The sequence below is a fragment of the Staurois parvus genome, unplaced genomic scaffold (genome assembly GCF_062004578.1).
Source record: "Staurois parvus isolate SC_StPar_1 unplaced genomic scaffold, SC_StPar_1.0 ptg000262l, whole genome shotgun sequence".
Taxonomy (NCBI): Eukaryota; Metazoa; Chordata; class Amphibia; order Anura; family Ranidae; genus Staurois; species Staurois parvus.
The window spans coordinates 2,261,332-2,280,888 of record NW_028318058.1 but is presented as its reverse complement, the minus strand read 5'-3'; the positions used below and the strand labels follow the sequence as shown (position 1 = coordinate 2,280,888).

The 19,557-nt window shown below is 39.8% G+C and overlaps 1 long non-coding RNA gene across 5 annotated transcripts in view; it reads right to left on the bottom strand.

The window, feature by feature from the left end:
• The window catches only part of LOC149459347 (uncharacterized), a 90,996-nt gene that overhangs the window by 14,254 nt on the left and 57,185 nt on the right, over positions 1-19,557 (bottom strand). For all 5 annotated transcript variants that reach the window (XR_016313287.1, XR_016313288.1, XR_016313286.1 and 2 more), the window contains 2 exons: positions 12,550-12,614; positions 1,824-2,064 (listed from right to left, as the gene is read on the bottom strand). This is a non-coding gene — a long non-coding RNA (uncharacterized LOC149459347). The remainder of the gene's footprint in view (positions 1-1,823; positions 2,065-12,549; positions 12,615-19,557) is intronic.

The following is a 19,557-nucleotide window of genomic DNA, read 5'->3' as shown; positions in this document are numbered from 1 at the left end:
ATAGGATTATAACTTTTTTTTTTTTTTCATGGTTGAACTGGATGGACTTTTGTCTTTTTTCAGCCAGACTAACTATGTAACTCTGTTGTCAGAGTGGCAGCCATCCATTCTACATCAGGAGCTCTGTGTGCTTATGTTAAACAGGGAACAGAGCTCTGATGATCAGGGCTGTCTTTAATATTGCTTGGACCCTGGGCAAACATTTTCTTATGCCCCCCCTCCCATGCAATTTCCCTCTCCACCTGCTCTGAGATATACAATAAATAGCAGCTAAACTCAAAATCAGTTTACTGCAGCAGATCAGGCAGCAATTGCAATTGATTGTCGGAGGCTACAGCATATGATAACCACTCAATGACTGATTGCTAGAGGTTACAGCACATAAATACATCTTACTGATTGGTTGCTGAAGGTTACAGCACATGATCTCTTCACTGCCTGCACAATGAACTGAGAAGGTTAGGGGACCCACCAACAGACAGAAAACTCCTAGGATTCCTGGGATCAATGGCAGTGCTAGGGGGAGGGTTGATGGGATCAGTGGCAGTGGTGGGGGGGATGAAATCAGTGGCAGGGATGGGGAGGATGGGATGAGTGACAGAGCTGATGGGGGAATGGGATCCATGGCATTGCTTGGGGTGGATGGGATCAGTGGCAGTGCTGGATGGGGATGGGAGGTGATATTTCTACACTGACCACCAATGTTAGGGGGGATTAAAACTGATGACCAATGTAAGGGGATTTCCATTGACCACCAGTGTAATGGCAATTCTGCACTTACCACCAATGTAAAGGGAAATTTACACTGGCCACCAATATAATGGGGAATTTGTACTGACCACCAATGTAATGAAGAATTTACACTGACAACCATTGTAATTTGGGGTTTTACACCAACAACCAATACATTTCTACACTGGCCACCAATGTAAGGGGGAATTTACACTGACAACTAGAAGAGGTGTTGGTGGCTGGAACCTCAGGGAGGGGGGCATAAATGCCACCGCTATTTACATATGAAGCCTTCATAGCAGCCACTATTTATATATCAATGCCACATTGCAGCTGCTATTTACATATGAATGCCACCATTATTTAAGTACATGTGAATGCTGACACAGTCTGTACACATGAGACATCTGTACATGGCAATAGGGCAGCATAAGTGACAACACTTCACACTGAGATATCAGACACAGCCTGGGACAAAGAATCCAAGGGACAAGGGAATCCAACCCAGTACAGTTGACAAGTATGGGGTGGCTGCTTTGGGCCCCACAACAATGACTGGGTCCAGGGCAGCTGTCCCTCCTTAAAATGGCCCTGCTGATGATTACACAGGGAGAGCTGCCTTCTCCCAGTGTAATCTGCAGGACTGAGGCAGCTCTGGTTCTGTCCTGTATTCACGTATTAGTAAAAGTTATTATTGTAGCTTTCATTCATAAATTACTGTTACTGTATATGTAAAAAAAGAAAAAAAAAATAGTTTGCTTTTTACATTTTAGCGCTTTATTAACCATTAATGAACCCTATTTAGTTTTTATTAACGCCTTCATTCCCTTTTCACCTAGGATTTTTTTGTACCAGGAAGATCATTCTAGTGCTTTTAATTTGAAGTTAATTCTAGTTAGTTATGTTAACTCCAAAATTTGTAGTTAACCTAAATTATTTTTATTATTTCCTTCCCTTATCTTTTTTCTGTTTGTATATAAATGGTTTACATTTGTCTTTGATTTTGTTATTAAAGCAGAACTACACTGCATCTGAGCACCACAAACCAAAAATACTATTTAATTCATTTTCAATATCCATATCAAACTCACCCATCTAGCCATGTCTCCATGATTTATTTTGCTGAGAAATCACTTTGAAAAACACCCTCCTAGCATTTCTGGCCATGGTCATCTTGCGTAAAGACAGATGATTCATGTAGCATTTACTTCCTTGAATTCACCTGCCTTTAGCTCATGCGTACAAGTAGGAGGATGTGTTTAGCTGAGAAAATTCCTCCTCCCCTCCTGAAGACTCCTGGAATGTATGGCATCATCTGTTTAGGCCTGGAAACTGGGAAGAAATGGTAGAAATGCAAAAAAATGCAAAAAAATTCAAAACAAGTAAATAATATGTACTTTACTACCTACTAATGCTAGCAGTATACGTAATACATAAATAGTCATGTTGGTTGAAAGGGTGAAGTTTCACTTTAACCACTTGCCTTCCTGCTCTTTATACCCCCTTCCTGCCTGGGCCAATTTTCAGCTTTCAGGGCTGTTGCACTCTGAATGACAATTGTGCGGTCATGCAACACTGTACCCATATGAAATCTTTATAATTTTTTTCACACAAATAGAGCTTTCTTTTGGTGGTATTTAATCACCACAGGGTGTTTTATTTTTTGAGCTATAAACAAAAAAAGAACAAAAAATGTTTTAAAAACGTTTTTCTTTGTTTCTATTATAACATTTTGCAAACAGGTAATTTTTCTCTTTTCACTGATGTGCGTTGATGAGGCTGCACTGATAAGCAGCACTGATGGGCACTGATAGGCAGCACTGATGAGGTAGCACGGATATGCAACACTGATGAGCACTGATAGGAGGCACTGATAGGAGGTACTGATAGGCAGTATTGATAGGCGGCACTGATAAACTGGCACTGATGATGCTGCACTGATAGGCGGCACTGATGGGCAATGATAGGCAGCACTGATGTGCAGCACTGATGGGCACTGATGGGCAGCACTGCTGGGCAGTACTGATGGGTGGCACTGCTAGACAGCACTGATGGGTGGCACTGCTGGGCACAGGTGGGTGGCACTGCTAGGCACTGCTGAGAATGGGGGGGTGGCACTGCTGGGCAAAGGTGGGTGGCACTGCTAGGCACTGCTGGGCACTGCTGGGCACAGGTGGGTGGCACAGCTGGGCAAAGGTGGGTGGCACTGCTGGGCAAAGGTGGGTGGCACTGATGGGAACAGGTGGGTGGCACAGATGGGTGGCACTGCTGAGCACTGATCATCAGTGCCCTGATGATCAGTGCCCATCACTTCTCTAACAATTGCCGGTTATCGGCAGTACTTTCCTCATGCTGTGACACCGTGAGGAAAGTGCAACCGATAACCGGCAACTGTATTTACCCGGTGATCTGCTGTGTCATTGGCCATTTACCGTAGGACACAGCAATCACAGACGGTGCTGGGTGCGTGCCACTGGGGGTGCGCAGGGGGCGTGTTCTGGGATGACATCCACGGACATCATCCCAGAACTAGACAACCACGCTATAGCCGTCTTTCGGCTACAGCACAGTAGGGAAGAGGTTAAAGTGCTCAGGGAAGCAGGGGTAAAAAAACAGACCTTCTGAACCGTGTTTATAAACACAGTTCAGACACCAGATTAAGAGATACAAAGTAACATTAGTGTTACTTTGTATTTTCTCTATTCTGTTTATCTGTAGATCTAAGGGGTGGCCTTAGTTAAAGAATTACTTTTGGGGAGTTTTAATATTTAGTGTGACCACCCTTTGCCTTCAAAACAGCATCAATTCTTCCAGGTACACTTGCACACAGTTTTTGAAGGAACTCGGCGGGTAAGTTGTTTCAAACATCTTGGAAAATGAACCATAGATCTTATGTGTATGCAGGCTGCCTCAAATCCATGTAATCCCAGACAGACTTGATGATGTTAAGATCAGGGCTGTGTGGGAGCCAAATAATTAATTCCAGGACTCCATGTTCTTCTTTCCACTGAAGATACTTCCTAATGACTTTGGTTGTATGTTTGGAGTAGTTGCCCTGCTACAGAATAAATTTGGGGCCAATCACTTACCTCTCTGATCGTATGGCATAATGGATAAGTATCTGCCTGTATTTCTCAGCATTGAGGACACCGTTGATACTGACCAAATCTCCAACTCCATTTGCAGAAATGCAGCCCCAGACTTGCAAGGCATTTCCACCATGCTTTACCGTTGCCTGCAAACACTCATTATTGTCCCACACTCCAGTCCTTCAGTTAACAAAAAGCCTCCTGCTACAGTCAAATATTTAAAACCCCAGTTTCTATGTATTTGTGTGTAGTTGACTCGCTTAGCCTTGTTTCCACCTTGGAGGTATGGCTTTATGGCCACAATTCTTCAGTGAAGACTTCTTCTAGCCAGACTTCTCCAGACAGTAGATGGGTGTACCTGGGACACACTGGTTTGCTCCAGTTCTGTGCTGATGGCAGTGCTGGAAATCTTCCGATGTCAATGGGAAGTAAGCACAATGTGTTTTTCATCTGCTGCATTAAGTTTGCTTGGTAGACCACTGCATCTACAATCCTCAATATTGCCTGTTTCTTTGTGCTTGTTAAAAAAAAAGCCTGCACCACACATCTTGAAACCCCAGTCTGCTTTGATATCTTTGCCTAGGAGAGATGCTGGTGATGCAGTATAACTGCCTTGTGTCTTGTTGCTGTGCTCAGTCTTGCCATAGTGTATGACCTGTGACTTGAATCTTTTTTCCACAACCTCACCGTAGTAGCAGAGTATGGCTGTTCCTCACCCAATTTTAAACCTGCTACACAACTGCTTCTGTTTCAATTAATGACTGTGCTTCAACCTGCATATGAAATTGATGATTGTTAGCACCTGTTAGGTATAATTGATTAATCATACACTTGTCTCTAATCTTACAAAATCTCTGCCTTTGTGCAAAGGCACCCTTTGAAGCCAAAGGGTAGTCACACCAAATATCGATTTGATTTAGATTTCTCTTCTGTTCGCTCACTTGGCATTTTGGAAATTGATCAAAATAAACAATTAAAATATACATTTTGAAAGCATTCTTATTTTACAGTATTTCTTTACACCTGCCTTAAACATTTGCGTAGTACTGTATGTATATATATATATATGTGTGTGTGTGTGTGTATTATACATATGTATATGAGTGTATTTATGTTTATTATATATATACAGCATATATATAAAATGAATAAGTGTCATGGTATTAAGAGGGTTTTTTTTAAGTCAGCATAGTTTTTATTTCTTCTATAAAAATATGCACTGAAGAGTACTATGAAATTATTGTATTTCAGATATTCTATTAAAGTTGAAAACGTCTAAGAATAGAAGAGAAATAGTTGACATTAGATACAATTTAATTCTCTGCAAGTTTTATTCCACAGTGCTATTTGCCAATATCTTACTTAACAGGAGCATTATGATTATTACTTACTGTGAGAAATGCTATAAGCACAGATTATAGTAAATTTCTGTCACTTGGATCAGTTTACACGCATACTGAAATGTACAATAATTCTAGTAAATTACTTGGAAAATGCTGCTTTATATAAATACAGAGATGTGAGTCACAGTCACTGATACTGAACATTTATACAGTCTCCTAGACTGAAAGCTATACTGATACATGTATTAAGTCTGGAGTTAAGTGGGCGGTATGTGACTCCATACTGGGTGTTCTATACATTTGATGGAGAGAGAAATTTGTAGGTCACTCAGGGCTGTTAAAAAGAAAATGTAAGGGATTCCAAAGGCATGTGAGTATTACAAGCAGCATGACTACAGCATGTAACTTAGGTAAGGAAATGGACGTTTCTAAAAAAAAAAGTGTTGATTTTTTTTTTTTGCATGAATATTGATCAGCCCTGAACCCTGAAAGTGACATAACACTCAGAGTTATTTATATATAGGAAAAGAATAGGGAGGTTTTTTAAACAGAACATAAACAATTTAAGATTAGGTTAGGTAGCATAAAACATTTCTCCTGTCTACACGCACGCATACACTTAGGAGAACAAATATATCATTCGGTCTAGCCCAATTGAAGTCTGAGAAACACATATGCAGTTAGATAAATGTTGTCTAAACAATGTTTATTTTTGAGGGGCATATCCAAGATGGCACTGGGAGCAGACACTTGACCACGAGGCTCCGATGTCCCACATACCTATCCTGCTGACAGATTGGTGCGAGTGGCTCATTCACTATTCAAGGTGCTTTTGACTGCTGGGCACCCGAGGGCATGCGTCGGGGACATAGTCCAGACTCCGGCTCCAAGCAGATTCTGGGTGTAGAGGCCAGTCGCAGATTTGAGAAATTTGGGCTACCACCCATTATGTACTTTCAGTAGCTTCAACTGCGACATGCAGCTCGAGCCCAATTTTCTACCAAGGTTGTGCTCCAGCCAGATTCAGTGGAACACCTGCTGACCTCGAAAGTGATGGGAAAACCGTTGTCTTCCCTTTATCTTCGCCTCTAGGTGGCCCACACCTCTTCCTCCGCCAAGACCTTTGACAAATGGAAAACTGATATTCCTGACCTCACTGATGATGACTGGGAGGACTGCATCGGTCCCTATGTCATCAACATGATCTCTGCTAGGGTAAGATTTATACAGCTCAAATTTCTGCACAGAGTCTACTACACCCCATAGATGTTGATGGCTATCTATCCCTTGCTTAGTCCCCTCTGTGCCTGCTGTCTGACCTCTCCTGGCTCCTTCTTCCATATGGTGTGGCAATGCCCTTCTATTGTCCCCTATTGGCAGTCGGTTCTTGAGACCTTTAAAGACCTGTCTGATTGCCCTCTCCACCTGGATCTGAAGCTGATGCTTTTAGGTAGCAGGGAAAATATAGAATCTGATAGATATTTTAAACTAGGTATATTTTTTTACTGTATTATGCTCGAACAGAAATTCTTCTAAAATGGAAACAATCTTCCTCACGCATGGTAGTTGGTTTGAAGTCTGCAGTTAATGTGGTCCTGCCGCTATACAAGCTAACCTATGAAAGTAGAAACTGCCCCAAAATATTTTATAAAATCTGTTCAGCCTGGATTGATGCATATGGAACAGACAACGTGTTGGTTTGATTATGAAAGCTTGATGTAGCAGTTTATATTTCTTCTGTCCTTGCACAAATTCTCTGGGCCTCCCCTTGCCTTCCCCTCCCCCTCCTCCTCCTTTCCACACCTTTCGCCCTCCCATATTCTCTCCCCCCCCCCCTCCACCGTTCTCCCATCTCTTTCCTCCCCCCCCCCTCCTCCATTAGGGGTAGTTTTGTTTGGATGCAATTGTGTTCACATGCTTCCATGGTTCTTTTTCCTAATTGGAATGTCTGTATTATTTTTTCAATTTTGTTGCTGACTTTAACTGGAAATCTGTTTATGTTCATTTGTCTCTATGCTAATTTGTCAGTTATCTTTGTACCTGCCTGTGCATTATACAATAAACCTTTACCTGTTAAAAACAATGTTCATTTTCATAAAATTTTCTACACTCTCCTGTTACAGCTACTGTACAGGGAATCTAAATATGACAGTGCAGTTCAACAGCCATTAGAATTAGACCCAGGGAACTCTGCAGTGTCACAGTGCTGGCCAGACATACTCACTCCCTTTCTCTACAACACAACTCTGAGTTAGGCAGCTTAAGATGTGGAGTGTTAATGTTACTCAGCTCTGCCAGCACTGAGCACTAGAGTAGGAGAGCAGATGGCAGCATTTTTACTGTGAGAATGTAGTATTTTATCAAATTTCCAAGCAAAAAAATTACTCACGGTCACAAATCGTAACATGTAGGGTAGAGGAGTATAAATATAGTAGATAACAAAAAATATCAGACTTCTATTGAGCTTTAAGAACCACATTTTCCCACAGAGGACCCACTTTAACACACAGGTACTTGGATATATAGGTGTAAATTCACTAAACCTGGAGCACTCGGAATCTGGTGTAGCTGTGCATGGTCACCAGTCAGCTTCTCATTTCAACTTGCTCAATTAAGCTTTAACAATAAAATCTGGAAGCTGGTTGGTGTAGAGATGCATCAGATTTTGCAGTCTTCAGTTTTAGAAATCCCCCCATTATGTATGTCATGCTGCACAATAGTCGCTAGGGTAGATTTACTAAAAAATGAGGATGTTCGTCCTTCAAAGCAAAAATGTACTTAGATTAATGACAGAGGTGATGCTGTGCTGACTTTCATCTTCTAATCCTGTTCAAGCAAAAAAATCATTTTGTTCTAACACTTCCCTTGCACATGATTGGATTGTTTTTGCAAAATTAATTTTCCCCCTAACTTCACCTCATTCACTAAACTTAGAGAAAATTAATTTTGCAAAGTGAACATTATTATTGTTATTATTATACAAGATTTATATAGTGCCAGCAGTTTGCTCAGTACTTTACAATATAAAGGGAGACAATACAGCAACAATACAGTTCAATACAAGAGGGTTCAGAAGACCCTGCTCCTTGGAGCTTACAATCTAAGAGGGAGGGGCTGGTGGAACAAAAGGTAATAACTGTGGGGGATGAACTGATGGGAGAAATAGAAGATTAAGTTATTAGCTGAAGACAGGATAGGTTTCCCTGAAGAGTTAATTTTTCAGGGATCGCTTAAAAGTGGACAGAGTAGGAGATAGTCAGACAGATTAGGATAGAGAGTTCCAGGTTGAGAGAGGCTCTGGAGAAGTCCTGGAAATGAGCATGAGAGGAGGAGACAAGGGAGCTAGAGAGCAGAAGGCCTTGAGAGAAGTGTAGAGGATGGTTCCGGTGATATTAGAAGACAAGATTGGTGATATAGTTTGGGGTGGAATTGTAAATGGCTTTATATGTTATTGTTAATGTTTTGAATTTTATTGATTGTGCAATGGGAAGCCAGTGGAGGGATTGGCAGAGAGGGATGGCAGGCACGAACAGTTGGTGGGGTGGATGAGTCTGGCGGCAACATTCATGATAGACTGAAGAGGGGATAGCCTGCGATTAGGTAGGCCAATGAGGAGGGAGTTGCAATAGTCAAGGCGAGAGATAACAAGGGAGTGAATAAGTTGTTTAGCAGTTTCCGAGGTTAAGCAGTTTCCGGCCGTATCTTGGAGATGTTGCAGAGGTGAAACCTACAAGATTTAAACAGTGATTGGATTTGGGGGTGAAAGGACAGATGGGAGTCCAGGATTACACCTAGCACCCTGGCATGAGGGGAGGAACTGATGGTTGTATTATTGATCTTCATGGAGAAGTCAGGGGAGGGGGCATGGACTGGAGGGAACAGTATGAGCTCCGTTTTGGAAAGATTTAGTTTGAGGAAGTGGAGTGACATCCATGCCGATATGTCACTTAGTAAGTTAGTAATGCAAGAGGAGACTGAAGGGGTGAGGTGAGGGGTATTGAAATTTGTGTGTCATCAGCATAGAGATGAACGCATCATTTCTTTAGTAAAACAAGCCCAGCATCTCAGCTCCACCATAAGTGCCATGGGCTGCCATTCTACAGTCTAGGTAAATTGAACCATTTATTAGTGTTTGAGTCTTGCAGAGCCTGCAAACACCTCTTTTTTTTTAACCAACATTATATAGATAATGCAAAAATGCTGCTTGACCATGACAAACACATGGGCAAGTGTAGGATTTGGCATTTCTACTTACTGCCCAAATAATCTAGCACACACATTTTCCAGCTGAACATACATTTCTTTAATTTTTAAAGGAAAAAAAAACATATTTTTTCATATAAATTAAAATTCTACTTTTTTCAACATGCTGTAAGTTTTCTGTAACGCACTTTTGTTGCTCATAAACAGGTGCATTTATCCCTCTGAAGTTTGCAATATTTGAATCATTTTAATACTTTAGCTTTTAACTTTGCCTGTGCTTTTAGTTTCTCATTTTTTTGATGTTCAGCCTTGTTATCTAGGACTGCAAATGTGGATAACATGACTACATTTTCCTCTTCAGGTAAAAATGAGCGAGTCAAAGAACATAAATATTTACTCTGGAGTAAATTGTTTCATAGTGAATGGAGAACTCCAGGCAAAACATAAAATGTAGAGATAACTATGTAAAGTACAAAGCTGTTTTAGGTTGTTTAGTTAAAAAACACTATGACCCCTAGTGGCTTTAATCAGAAAATATAAAATTAAAATTTATCTACTCCTTATCTAAGCCATGGGACACCTCCTCCTCTTTTTATCACCACGCAGAGGTGTTCTGTAGTTCACAAAGCTGAGCTGGGCAGAGCTGATAATGCTGCTTCAGATTTCAGTGGAATGCAGGAAGAGTGTAGTAGTTCACAGCACGCTAGATTTCCAGCAGGATCAACAAGCATTTAGCAGTGTGTCATTACACCCAATACAACAGCATACTCTTCCCTCTAAACAAAGTGCCTTGAATCAAATTTGCCCTCAGCTGGTGCACAATTAATTGCAGCATTAAGTGCAAATATTGCTTCATCTCAAATTAAAAAAAAAGTGCTAAGGGGTTAGTTTACTAAAGGAATCATTTTAATCTCAGCCTGCATTCTCTCCAGTTATTCAGTAAGGTTCTAAACAAGGTAAGTTTAATGGCATTCCGCCTGAAGCTGACTAGGTATTTAAAGGGGTATAGGGTTATTCTTAGTCTAAGTTTACTTACAAAAATAATTAATAGAACTGAGAGAGCACTCAATTGGAGTGTTCAACTATGCCTGCCCTTTCAACACACAATCTATTGAAGCCAATCTATGAATGGAGGACTGACAGGCAATCGAAAGATCCTCCCCTTCCATTCATAGATGGTGTTTCCTTCATAGAAGCTGTAGTAGGGCTTTCATGAATGGTGCAGCTAGGGGGAAAAGGCAGGCATAGTCGAGCACTCTTGATGAGTGCCTGTCGCTGCTTCCTCGGTTTTATTACTCCCCTTAATAACAGAGATTATGGCGACAGGGTGGGGGGGTGTCAAAGGAGGAAGATTTCTGCTAAACCAGGCCACAGCAGCACAAAGGACACTGAAGGTAAGTAATATCCTTTTTGCTGCCTTTTTTTTGTTTGTTTTTTTTTAAGTAAACTTAGGCTTCAAATAATACATTTATACATCAGACCTTAAGTGTGCTTGATTTGCATCCTGAATGTAGATTTTCTTTAAGCATTCCAACTCTTTAAATTCATTTTTTTTTTATTTAAAACACTGTTTAAGTACATTTCTGTACTGATTAGAAACAAGTTCCAATAAAACATTTTTATAACTGGTTGTTATTGAGGAACTACTTCATTTAATTGCTTATTTTATCTTTCAGGATGTCCTAGAAGGGATTTGTTTGATGATTTGTTTCCAGTAAATAGATAGTTTTTTTATTTACATGATTTGACAGTGGTCAGCTTGTAAACCATCCTTCCCAACAGCCATAAAGAACTATCACCAGTAACTCAAATGAACATGGCAAACTTCATCTAAAAGCTAAACTGAAGTTGAAGTTTTTGGCACATTGGACATTCCTAATTCATCCCTTCCTTATTTCCTAGCTTTACCAGAAGCCAGAGATGAAGCAGAGATGCCCCAGCAATTGACATGTTTCATGTTTACAATTTTGTATCTTATTTTCAGTAATGCATAGACATATATAACCAGTAACTCCATGAGAAAATTAAGGGAAAAGCTGAAATTTTGTCCGTAGGAACCAAATAATCTACTTTCCAGTGATGTATTAAAATGTAAGTCAACCCTAAAAATGAACTTCTCTAATCTGAATCCTTTTGGTCTGTTAAATATACCTTTGAAAGTGTTTTATTATATCTGTATAAGTGTAAAAAAAACTACCCGTTGATCTTTCCAAATATCTTGTAAGCTTATAACTTACTGTTTCCTCTGCTTGTGCTGATGGTTGTCAATTACATTGTTTGCTGAGAACTGCAGAACCATGCCCCTCAATGTTATAGACAATAGGAGAGGGGCAGAGTTCAATAGTCATATCTTGCTTCTGTTGTCCTGATACTGTAGAACAAGTGTATGTTGTCATCCTAGGACAGAAGTGTATTACTAGCAGAATCAACCGGTGAAAATAAAGGACAAAAGGCTCTAACATATTACATTTTTCCTTTTGGATTTAGATACACTTTAATAATTAAATAGGTACCATGGACAGCCTCACTGCCTTAAAGCGGAGTTCCACTCACTCTGTAAAAAAATAAAAGTCAGCAGCTACAAAAACTGTAGCTGCTGACTTTTAAAAAACAGCAACTCACCTGTCCCACAATCCCACGTTGCCCTCGCGGCAGTCCATTTCACCGGCCATCATGTATTCCAAGAGGCCGGCATCTTCAGTGTGGGCACCCGGCTGTGACAGCTTGCAGCTGGGTGCCCACTGCGCATGCGCGTGTAGCGCTGCGCTTCCTGAATGGCCCCGTCGTCTTCCGGGACCTGTCACGTGTCCCTTAAGACTTCAGGGAGGGAGGGTAGGACAACTTCTGTTTCCGATCACCTAGGCAATCGCAGCAGAAATGGCAGCAGGCACCTGTCAAATTCGGGTACCCGTCCCCCCCCCCCACTCCCCAAAGGTGCCAATCCTTAATGGAGAGCGGGGGACCAATCTTTAAAGCGGAATTCCCCATTTGGGTGGAACTCCTCTTTAACCTGCTTTTTTTTTCCCTTTCATACTATTACATTATTAGTTAGGAAGACTTAGATCAGTATTAGTTGGAAATTAATATAAAGCAAACAAACACACAATGCCTGTTTTGTATAGTTAATGTATTAGTGGACATACAAAAAAAATTAATCACCTAAAATGCAATTCCATGTATACCTTATTTTGGACCTTCTTCAAATCAAGTATGTAGTTCCTCTTGTTCTTCTCCAGTGATATATTTTCTATTAACAAAACAAACATAAATGTTACTTTGTAGAGCATATCATTGCTTTTGTACCACCAATTAGTCTTTAAGCCTGCAGCATCTTCCTCCATAGACCTTCAGCAGAGTTTGTTTTCTCTATAGTAAACTCCACCCTAATTTCAGGTTTAGGTAAAGATAAGGAAGAAAGGGGATAAATTATGTTTTTGAAACTGGCTGAGTTTTAACTGATATGCTGCAGTAAAAGCATCCTTTGGCCTATAACTAAGTTGCATCATGGTTATAGTAAAGCAATGTCACTCTCAGTAAAGCTGATGTCTATTATCAGTCATGTCTCAGTTTAATAGGAGAGAATATAGAACTACCTAATCTAATGTATTTTTAGCTCTAAGGTGCAATTCTGTCCTTTTACCTACTGGTAGTGCTCTTTTCTGTACAAAAGCAGTTTTAACAATTTAGCCTAATGGCAATTCCATATATCCATAAATGAAAGAACACATCTAAGTTATGGTGTGGGCAGGGGCGGACTGACAACTCATGGGGCCCCCGGGCAATAGGGGATCATGGGGCCCCTGTGTCCTTGCCCAAACTAAAAAAAGGTACCAGGGGCATCTCATGGGGCCCCCTACTGACCCGGGCCCTCGAGCAGTGCCCGAGTTTCCAAATGGTCAGTCTGCCCCTGGGTGTGGGGTACGAGTGTATCTGGCTATACACTGGGTGGTAGGGTGATAGCTGAAATGTACTTGGTTATGCATTGGGAAGTAGTGCACTGCACCTGGTAATATACTGGCTGATACCTAAAATGCATTAGGAGGTAGCTTGAGTGCATCTGGATATACTTGGATGGTAGCTAGTATGCACCTGGTTATGCATTGGGAGGAAGCTGTAATGAATCTGGCTATACATTGAGTGGTAAATAACATTTACTTGATTAATGCACTGGGATATAGTAAGAGTACCTCAGGTTATATACTTGTTGATAGTGTTAACCTACTTATGCACTAGGAGATAGCTGAAGTGCATCTGGTCATATACTGGGTGGTAGCTAAAGTTCGACAGGTTATACATTGGGAGGTAGCTGGAGTGCATCAGGTTATACTATGGATCAGGGGCGGACTGACCATTTGAAAACTCGGGCACTGCCCGAGGGCCCGGGGTCAATAGGGGGCCCCATGAGATGCCCCTGGTACTTTTTTCATAGGCTTTTTGAGTTTGGGCAAGGACACAGGGGCCCCATGATTCCCTATTGCCTGGGGGCCCCATGAGTTGTCAGTCCGCTCCTGCTCTGGATAGTAGCTAAAATGCATCTGGTTATGAATTGGGACAGAGCTAAAACACACATCTGGTTATGAATTGGGAAATAGTTAAAACACGCATCTAGTTATGCACTGGGTAGTAGCTGGACTGAACATGGTTATGCATTGGAAGGTAGCTAGAGTGCACTTTGGTTATATATTAAAAGTATCTAGAATATATCTAGTCATACATTACAGCATAGCTGATGTGCATATGGTTATAGAGGGGTGGTAGCTAGAACACATGGTAATTCATTGGGTAGTACCTTGATTGCCCCATATTTTGCATTGGGGAGTAGCTATAGTACAATTGGTATACACAGGATAGATATACAATCACCCATGTGTAAACAAAAAATTATTTTTAATCTTGTTAGCTGGCAGTTTATTAGTACAGGAATACAAATGTCTTAGGACTCTTAGGGGTTGATTTACTAAAGAGAATGCAAAATTCTCTGGTGCAGCTCTGCCTAGAAACAGATCAGCCTCCAGGTTTTATCATCAAAGCTTAATTGAACTAGCTGAGGTTAGAAGCAGATTGACTCCCATGCACAGCTGCATCAGATTTTGCACTCTCCAGTTTTAGTAAATCAACCCCTTTATGTCAATTCACTAAGAGAAATGGTTATCTTAACTATTCATAATTCTCTCTCATCAAAATGCATGTTATATCAATTGCATTTTTTCCCACAAAATAGGCATTTAACTGTTGCAACCTATTCTCATAAATCATTTATTTTTATAATTTATCTGTATTTTATCTTTACTTCACAAGGCTCCATATCCAGTGCATCTCAATAGAAACCTTACAGTACCTCTCAATTATTGTACAAGCAAAACATAATAAGGAGTTCTAACTCATAGAATAATCTTTGTTAACTGACTTACATAGAGTTCTACAGTAACAAGAACAAATTAAATACAGTAAGTGCTACTAGCATTGATGACCCTTTTTAGAATTAGTCAGTTAAACATTTATATACAAACGGTGAAGTAAAGAACATAATGTTTACAGAAAAACTTTGTGATTTCAACCTAATTATATGTAAAAGGATAGCAGACCTCTGGAGATCTGTGGCTCCTCTGAAGTCTGCTTCATTGTTACTGCTTGATTTTGTGTCACTGGGATCCAGGCTAAAAACAGTGGGAAGTACACCTAGGATGTAATTTACTAAAAGGATATTTTATATTTTAGTCCATGGTGGTTACCTCACTTGATATAGAGGGCCTCATGGATGGCCCCTGAGATCACCTAAGAGCTGCACATAGGGCCAGATTTAGACCTTGGGGGGCCCAGGGCACTTCAAGTACCAGGAACCCTTATGCACAGAATTGGTTTACATTCTCAATAAAAGCCATACATTTTTAACATGCATGACACAACGTCATTCTGAGTTCACGCCTGAAACGCATAGCTCTCGCTTGAACCACCAAAATTCATTTTTAAAAATGATACAATATACCAGTCCAGAGTGAAAACCTTTACAAATGATGGCTGGCAAAATATTCCCTCCCAAATAAACATTAAATAAAAGAAAGTATTTTCATTATACATTTTATAATATTTGGATATTATTTATTTGTTATTATTTTATTTTGCTTTATATTGTTTTATATAATGTTTGTGTAAATTTTGAGGGAGGCCTCTTCTGTCAGGGGGCACAGGGCAGTTGCCCTATTTGTCCCCTTATAAATCCAGCACTGGCCGCACATAGTATTTAGTGAATGTGATTCTATAGAAAGTTGTCAGAGACTGCAGACATACATCAGGAGAAGGTCAGACACTACAGGAATGCTACAACAGATGGTAAGACACATTGGACATGCTTTTAGAGATGTTAGAGACTGGGGATGTGCTTCACAGACAGGTTACATGAGACTACTAGAGATAACTGCTTTTATAGCTCTATCACAAATCAATGTTTCTTCAGGTTTCAGTACAGCCCCCGTTAAAATTTCTAGTGCCAAATTTGATATTTCTCTCAGTAAAATCCATTACAGAAATAAAACAAGAAAACAGTGTAAGAGTAAGATAAAAGAAATAAACCAAACGTTTTAACTACTGAAAGCTAGTAAAAACAATATTTTTCCTTCACTGGATTGACTAAGCACCTAGGTAAGAACAGCACAGGCTACTGCCTGCAGGAGCTTTGAGGGCCATGGCATGGGCATCAGAGCTCAAGTCTATGTTCTCTACACAGACCTATTCAGGCTTAAGTGAAACTTTTGTGTTAATTACCTGGAATCTGATATGCACAACGTTTAGCATGAGAATGACTCCATTTTAGAAATCCTTTCAACCAATCACATTCAAATAGTGAAGAGAACATGCTGCAGGAGAACTTTGTAGCTCTATGTAGCACTATCTCTAAATGATGGAGCTCCATTTAATGTTTATGTAAACCCTAACTATGAATGAACTACTCTTCTTTGCTCCTTTTTGGCTTGTTACATGTGCAATGGAAGCATTTTATTATATCTGTTTGATAAAGGTAACAAATACCATTTGATCTTGTCAGAAATCCAGCAAGCTGCAACACTGCATTGAAAGCTCAAATATTATCAGCCATTTCTGAGTTTCCTTTTAACCTCGGTAGCGGTCTGATTATGTCCATATTTATGTGCTCAAAGCGGTACATTTTTTTGCATGGAAATGTGTATTTTTTATATTGTAGGCCTGTAATTTTTTGGAATAACTCATTGAAATCTGTCCGAACAAGAGTCTAGTAAACATCATGAGTATGTTAAAATTTGAAACACGAAATCATAAATTCTAATTTAAAAATAATCATAAAAAATAATAATATAATAATAATAAATTTAATTCAATTATATAATCAAACAAAAAACACTGAAATTTGAAATATAGTGCCAAGTTCTCACATCACTGAGCAAAGTTGCAAAATCATTTTCAGTGTCTTATGATGAATTTCCCCAAGTGGTCCTCATTTACTATCGCTGTTCTCTAGCTGGTCTAAAACTGCTTTTGACCTAAAGGGACGCTTTTTGGACGCCATGGACATTTCTCAGTTTCCAGGCAGAAAGAACGGTAAAAATGTAGGCAGGGCACAGGACAAAGCACTAGGGACAAAATGTATGTGAAATGGTTTGATACAGTAATGTTTTACTATGTTATTTTAGTGAATTTAGTAAATGTCACTTTTTGTCATTTTCAAATTTCCCGCCGTTCCGTCCCCCTGTACGTCCCGACGCTCGCATTGGACGGAACCCAGATGACAGATGCCGTCATCCGCCGGAGGACATTGCCGGGGACACTGCAGGAGGGACATCGCGGGAGCGCAGGACAAAGTAAAAGAAGAACAGATCCCGGAGCAGCGCCGCATGGTAAGCCCGAGTGTAGCTCGGGGTTACCGCTTGTGGTACTGAAACTTTACCCCGAGCTACACTCGGGAATACCGCCAGGGAGGCTACACTACGGAATCTCTCTCCCCTATGTTCTCAAGATGAGGGGTGGGGGAGATTTTTGATAGACCATTCCTAGGGTGACAACACTACTCCTCCATAGATACAAGACAGGAATTGTAGGCAGGACAGCTATTAGAGATCATGGGGTGATGTACAGCCTACCTGACGGGGCCAGCTTAAATACCCAGAGGACAATAATGCGGCAGGATGCCATGCCATGGTAAATTGTGAATGTGACAAGATTTAAAAGTGTGAGGGACTTAAAACGTAAGCCTACATACAGAGTGAAGGTGCCATGTGTATGTATCATAGAGTGTAGGTTCAGGAGCATGTAACATACACAGTGCAGGGGTCAGGACTGACTGTTGGGAAACAAGTCACTTAATATTATTCCACCTGCTCCCAATAACAGATAAATGTCCCATATCTGCATTCCTGCTGAACTAATGGGATCCAGGTACCTTTACTGTAAGTGTTGTGAGCCATGGCCCATGGTAATACTCTGCATGCATCACATGGAAAACAAAAGATCCCCTCTCAGTCACTGGTCCCTCCAACCAGACTAATGGAGTTCAGGCCCAGTACAGGAGGGCCAGTTCTACCCTCCCATCAATGACCCAGCTGGAAGGATTACCCAGTGAATAAGCCCGGTGAAAAATTAATTAGCAAAATATTTCATTTATGTTCCTGAGTTAAGATACACTTTAATGTAACACATAAAATACCCCATTACACACCCAACAAAACAAAATCAATAGTTTTCAGGTAAAAGAACTGTATAATATATGCTAATAACAAATACAAGGGTTTACTTGTTCTTTAATCATCCCATGGTTTGCCATCACTTAGTAATTTCCTTCATGTTTTGTTAACAGGCATGAAAAATAGAATGATCCCCGCTGATAGCTGTTTATCACAATGTGAAGAACATTTGCAGAGCTGCTCCCTAGTGGAGCTATGCTTCAAAACACCATGAGAAACTGATGAATATAAAAAAGGCAAAAGCACCAAAGCGAATCGAAAAAAAAACTATAAACTTAGAAAACCATAGTGGCTTAGAGCAAAAAAGTAGAAATGTTTGTGTGAATCACAAACATAATAAAATCATTATGTGCTTTTTAATGATTTTATTCTGTGATCTAAGTAAACATTCGACTTTCTTGCTGTAAGCCCTCATGCCTTGCTAATTTTATGGCTTAATCGGATTTGATTGAACACTTCTGTTTCTCTTATAATCTGCTACTTTTTGTTGAGACTAAATATACAATACTTTATTTACCCAATGAGACTAGAAATGATTTCATTTACATCATTGGAGAGAGTGCTTTCTGCTTCACAACATTGTATTATGATCTAACAATGTGAACATCTAACTTTAAAGGATAATCTAATCAGCAGTTGCTTTAATTTCTTATAAATGTCCTAAATCCTGTATTATTATTTTCAACATGAGTGAGCTATTTTAATTACATTAAAGGAAGAGCAAAGGTGGGCAATAAAGGCTGGATTTCTATCACCGAAGCCTGTAGGCACACAGAATGATAGCTCTCTGCTAGAATCACCTCTTTCACATGGAACTTTTTTGTTTTTCTGGTACTAATCTGATTTAGTGTTTGTGCAAATAAGCTTATATGTTTTTATTCTCCTTCTACTGATGACAGAGAAAAAAAATAATAGGGAAAAGTTGCTACATTGCTTCTGCTGTCTATAGGCAGTGCCGGATTTATAAGGGGACAAAAGCGGATACTGCCCTTGGCCCCCTGACAGAAGAGGTCCCCCTCTATACAAAAATAATCTAAAAAAATATAAAAAAATATTTAAAATAATAAAAAATAAATAATAATGAAATAATATAAAATATATAATACAAAATTACTTATTAAATGTATCTCCCAAAGTAATTTTTGGCCTGCTATCATCGGTAAAAGTTTTTACTCTGGACTGGTATATTATATCATATTTAAAAACAAATTTTGCCATCTGAAGGCAACCACACATAGAGGCTGATTTACTAAAGGCAAATAGACTGTGCACTTTGCAAGTGTATTTGTGTTTTTTTTTTGTAAATCAAAATGTGATGATGTTTATTTACAACCTTGTAAATAACACCCAATCAGGTGCAAAGAGAAAAAACTATTTTGTTTGCACATGATTGGAAAATGGAAATAAGCAGAGCTTTACCACATTTACTAAGCCCTGTGTATAATGTGTGCAACTGCACTTGAAAAGTACACAGTCTAT